This window comes from Morone saxatilis, unplaced genomic scaffold, assembly GCF_004916995.1.
Source record: "Morone saxatilis isolate NCDOM2014 unplaced genomic scaffold, NCSU_SB_2.0 Contig0, whole genome shotgun sequence".
In the NCBI taxonomy this organism is placed as follows: domain Eukaryota; kingdom Metazoa; phylum Chordata; class Actinopteri; family Moronidae; genus Morone; species Morone saxatilis.
This window is the reverse complement of record NW_023339650.1, coordinates 16,677,183-16,683,082: the sequence shown is the minus strand read 5'-3', so window position 1 is coordinate 16,683,082 and position 5,900 is coordinate 16,677,183.

Sequence of the window (5,900 nt, the reverse complement as noted above, 5' to 3'; positions counted from 1 at the left end):
GCCTCCATTACACTTACACAGCAGTCATCATTATCAGGTGGCCGTGACTTTGACCCTGCCACTGTCAATTAACGCTTATTCTACTTTTCTGAATAAATACTCCTGGTGCTGATCGAGTTAGCCACTGTGCTGCTTTACATAAAAAATACATTTATTTAAAGCCTCTACAAGGAACTTGAAGTGTGTGTTGATTCTGGCAGTGTTTCTATCACATTGTTTCATTGATTTAATTGGGAATCCAACCAAATTCAACCCAGAGGCTGGCAAGGATAACTACATAGAAATATCCAATCTTCGCACTCTTGTTTATGTACAGTAAGTCATATAGAGGCATCAGTATTAGAGACTGCTTCATAACCAGTTAAAAACTCCTTGTAGTAGGCTCAAATTAAGATAATAGTTGCTCATATTCTGCCTTCTTCTAAAACTTTTGAACTTAAAGTTTGCACATGAACTTAAAGTTATAATTATGAATGCCTTGGAAATAAGTTTGACTCATAGATAAATCACTTTTACTTGACTTATGTTTTACTGAATGTTGGACTATGGCAAAATTACACATAATTGAATGTTTGGAGACACTAACAGCCATATTTACATTCATCACTCACAATATGCATTTCCTATCTCCCTTATTTTGAACTAAAAGATGAATGACTGTGTCAAAGTAAAGAAAGCGTCTTTATCCTCCTGACATCCTGCATGTTTCACACTCTGAGGCGCTTCAGTGTGGTGACTTCTTAATTAAAACTTAAGAACTGAGAAATCAGAGCTCCCTGTGAGAATGTGAAGGCAAACATATACTGTATTATACAGTAATTTGGCAGCAGCTGGTCCTAGTAGACCAAGCAAGCTTTTGCATTACATGTCAGCATCTAGTTCGTATTTATACAAAGTAAGTGAATGGCATTTGCTTCAATAAAAGAAAATACATTTTCCTAGCCTCATGTGTTAACAGGGCAAGGCCACAGTTAACTTTTAGCATGCAGTGATTTATTTTCAGTGTCATATGACAATAATAAGTTCATGAAATTGTCCTCACCCTTGCACAAGATTTTTAAATAAATGTTTTTATTAGTGTGACGTTTGCTATTTTTCCCTGATAAATGGCTTAAAAGATGAATACATTATCAATATTTTTGTTGATTCATTTTCTGTCTGTGGGTAAATTCATTCATTGATTAATCTTTTCAGCTATTACTGTTTTGTGACTTCAAAAAGTCAACTTTTAAAAAAAAACAAGTTACACAACATTATTTCAGCAGCAGAGCTAAAACAAGTCGATTATTTATTCACTGCACAGATGCAGACGGTCAGAAAGTAAAGAGTAGTTTGCAGTACTGCAATCTAGAAAAGCCATCTCCTGCTCCCCAACGCAGCGATTTTCTTCTCTCTACTGACTGTCACCAGACAAAGTACAGTCTTTTCATTTCAAATGGCTTTTTTCTGTTCGTGGGGGCTTATCCATAAACCCCTCCCCTCCTGGCACTGATCCCATTCATCCCGTGGGGGTAGGCCGAGAGCATGCAGTCTTTTTTCATCTGCGTGTATTGTGGGCTGAAGGTGAAAAGTAATTGTTTATTGTCTCCTGATTCCAGTGTGAGAGCTGCATAAGCACTTACCGTCACTGTCATCTTAACGGCACAGCACTTTTTCCATCACTGCCCTGAAACGTAGTGCTGCTGCACACACACACACACACACACACACACACACATTTCTGTGTCTTGGCTGTCCTGTGTGTTTGCTCTGGGGGTCGTGCTCCACAGGAGCCATCACACAGCTTCCTCAGAATCTGTGTGACTGCTGCAGCCAGAGCTTCAGGCTGTCTGTTCACACTGCTCACTCCCCTCCTCTCACTACCCTGGGTTCATTCGTCAAGCAGTCTCGGAAGAAGCCACGCTGAGGGCATTGATTCAACTAACGTCTTATTTAATTTGGGCTGACGTAAATGCTACCAAATATTAACAGAAGATCATCAACATCATTTGTTACCTCTTAGTGCTGCTGTTTACAGTATATTTTTAACTGGAAATCTACCACATAGCCTAGTAGACAAGGGCTACACACAATACAACTCCATGCACCAATACAGTATAGGCCACACACATTTCAGCTAAATCGCTATCTCTCTGACACAGTCCAGATAAAAATGAGATGAATTTGTAATTAGCATTGTTTTTTGTTTCTTTTATTCCTTCATTCCCCTGTGCAGTAGGCTTATATGTAGTAGGGTAGGTGTTGTTACTATTGAACAGCAGGACTGCTAGCATGATTCACAGAAAAATATTAAAAAGCTGCAAAAACAAAGAGAGTGAATATACATCATCTTTGAACGCCTGTTCCAGTAACATAGGCTATAACATAAGATTATTAAAAAACATCAAGCCTAACTTTATATCCATCTCTAAGATTTCAGATAATATTTATGTCCACTGTATATTGACATAGTACAGTATGTATCTTCTTTCAAACATTGAACACATGAGTAAAGTTAAAATTAACATACACAAGTCAGATTTCCTCTGCCTATGTCTGTGTTTCACTTTTACCCGGTATTTAAATAAAAGACAGAAACAGAGGAAGACATGGAGGGATTGGGATGACAGTATATGTGCAGAAGTCAAATCCCTGCTCAAAGCATCACACTCTGGAGCAGCTGAAAGATTAAAAGTGCTCTCCTAATTATGCACAAGTGTAAGGATTTAAGCCTTTATACTTCATTATGTGCAAAAGAGAAGATTTGAATTTGCCACACATACTGTTCGGAGTGAATTTATTGCAGGACAAGGCAAATACAACATTTACCGGAGCATAAACAGGATATTAAAATTAAAATACCTACTCATAGTTGTATCCAGGGAATTAAAAACTCAAAATAGTTATCCACAACACCCTGTTTGTCTTCTCGATAAAAAGGAACACACTTTAATAGTCACGGCATTAGCAGAAGAGACTCCTAATAAATGTCTGACGCATTTGCTGTCTATATAGGCTGCGTTGTGTGATAAACAGGAGATGTATGCCCTCTCATTAGACCAATTCATCTCTGTCAGAGCCTACGTGTAAAAAGGCCCCGATGCATTAGCAGGCAGCATTGACTTCGCCACCACTTGCCAGGAACACTCTTGTAAAAAGGTACTTAAAGCAGAACGAGGAATTATAGCAATTTAACTCAGTTGTTTGCCGTCTGTGAGGCCTTGTTAGGTTTGACCCCTTAACAGCATTTGTCTGTCTAAATGGGCTGTTTTACTGGAGAAACCTTAACTTTCTGGTTACATATTTGATATCCAGTACACCTGACTATTGCTTTTCTGTCATAAAATCAGCTGTATCAAGACCACACGGCTGCACAGGTGGAGGGCCATTTGGTATTGCCTCATGCCACCGCAGAAACACCTCTGGATGTCCTCGATGACGAATAGTTAAGATTTCACTCCATCGTTCCACTCTGTGCCTCGGCCTTTTGTTGCCCGCCTCCGTAAATCCCATCTCATCTTATCTTTCCATTTATCTTTTCCATTCCTTCCTTTAACAGAAATCCTCCGCCTACTCTCCACCAGCCGGAGCTCTGGTCAGACGACTTTAATGACTTCATCTGCAAGTGAGTGCGGATGCTACTGTGTTTGTTATGCCTCTGTGGATAATAAATATTTACACTGATAGTACATAACCAAAATAAATTTAAATATAAATCCACTGCACTCCTCCTCCTCCTCCTCCTCCTCCTCTACCTATTCTCCCTCCTCCCCACAGATGTCTGATTAAGGACTTTGAGCTGAGACCAAATGTGCTAGACCTGCTCCAGCATGTGTTCATCAAACAGATTGTTGGCAGAGAGAAAATACTGCAGAAACAATTGATTGAACTCATTGATCTCAACCAACAAATAGGAGTCATTGAAAAAACAAGGTACTGTCCAAACTACATTTTGCTTGTACGTTTCCTCGTTTCCTCTCCAAAGTCTCTCATTTCTATGTGTATTTCTGACATTTTAGAAGTCGTTCTACCCCTATTTGTCTCGCAGTACGAGCACAATACTCACACCATAAAAGTTTTGATAGATTTTGTTATAAACCCCAAGAAAACTTAAAGTCTGCAAGCCCTCATGTCAGTAGGTTTTATATGTTAGGCTGCAGCTTAACGTTTGCAGACAGTATAATCCAAATTACCCTCCTTGCTGGATGTTTTACAAGCCCTGTCACCCTCACATAAACAACAGCTCAATCCTGCTCCAGCTTTACTCGAGGTGGAGGCTGCACATCATGTGTCACATGAGTCAAAATGTTGGCCCAAAAAAGTGTGTATTGCCCGTACGGTCATGAAATGTTAATCCTATTTCTGTCATTCAAGCCATCATGGAAAGACAGACAGAAGCACAGACAGTAATGACAGGTAACGAATGCCTATATGACCTTTATGCCACAGTAGGAGTAGATGATTATTGGCTTTTTTAGTTCAGTCGGAGATCTTGTTGTAGTTGTGTTTGCACATGTATTTGCAATCAAGTACATGGGCTGGTTTTAGATTTTTTACATGCTCCCACCTGGTAAACATTGTTTTCTCTCTTATAGGTCATGTTGCTGTCACATTTTCTCTGTTCGTTCTACCTTTTGTTTTTGTATCGTTCTGCCATTTGATGCTGTAGTGTAACTGGGGTTATGACATTTGCTGTGAAACACTACAGCAGCTGATGAGCTTTAAACCTCACCAGCGTTCATCAATAACTTTCACATAAATGGAGTTTCAGCAGAAATTAATTGCAATCACGATGGGAAATTAGCATCGTCGTCAACTAAATAATGATATATTTTCATGGATGTGGCTAATACTCAGATGTAATCAAACTTTTCTGTTAATACATTATGTGAGGAAAACAGTAGATTGTAATGAGCTATTCCTAAAAAAACTTATAACGAGCCAATAAAGATAAAACCAAGTGCAGTCATTTTAAGCACTGCTGTTTGCTGTCTGCATCTTACTTAAAATGTGTTGTCATGGTAAACAGTGCAGATATTAGCCATAAAGTCATGTCTGGAGTAACTAGTTAATAAAAGGGAGGCAGATGGAACATTTAATAAGAAGTTTTTTTAAGCCATCTTCTGGCTTCCAACACTTGGTGAAACAACCATCTAGAATCTGGCAAGCGAAAATGTATACTGACGGACCCCATGCTACGTTAGTGCTACAGAGGATTATATTTACATTTAGATCTTTATCTAGTTTAAGCTGTGATTATATTTACGTTGTTTTCAGTTTGTTTTAAGTGAGGAGATGTTTCATTTTGCCACAGCAAACACCATTGGCAGCACTGTGCGCCGACTGAATTTTTAATTGTTATGTGGAGTACATACATTACATATGTTGCTCAGTTAGAGACTTGGTTGTGTATTTGTGAGTTCTAGGCATGAACGCATCCACACTAAAAGAGGAGGCCACATGAAGACACAGACTGACCCAGATGAGGTGGACGACCTCGCCACCCTAGAAGTTCTAGACGAGGTAAGAAAGTCGACAGTCTGAAGATTGATGTATGTACATATCCGTACAAAAGCAGTAATACTCTGCTGCAGTCATGAGGGGACAGCCATTCTCACAGTAGACATAATAAAGCAAAAATGGTGTAAACAGATTACAATTGTGAGATACAGAAGAACTCCTAACGTATTTCATGACAAAGGACATCATTGTATTCTCTGTTGTGGAGAAAGATTGTTTTTGATTTCGGACACAGCAGTTGTCAAAATAATCTCTAACTGTAAATATATCTTTTCAAAAATCCAGTCCACACCACAACAATATTGACAATAAGATTACTTTCAGAGCGATTTGATGAATGATAATGTGGTGAAACGCATATATAACATAATTGTAGGCTGCAAATCACACATTCAAAAAAC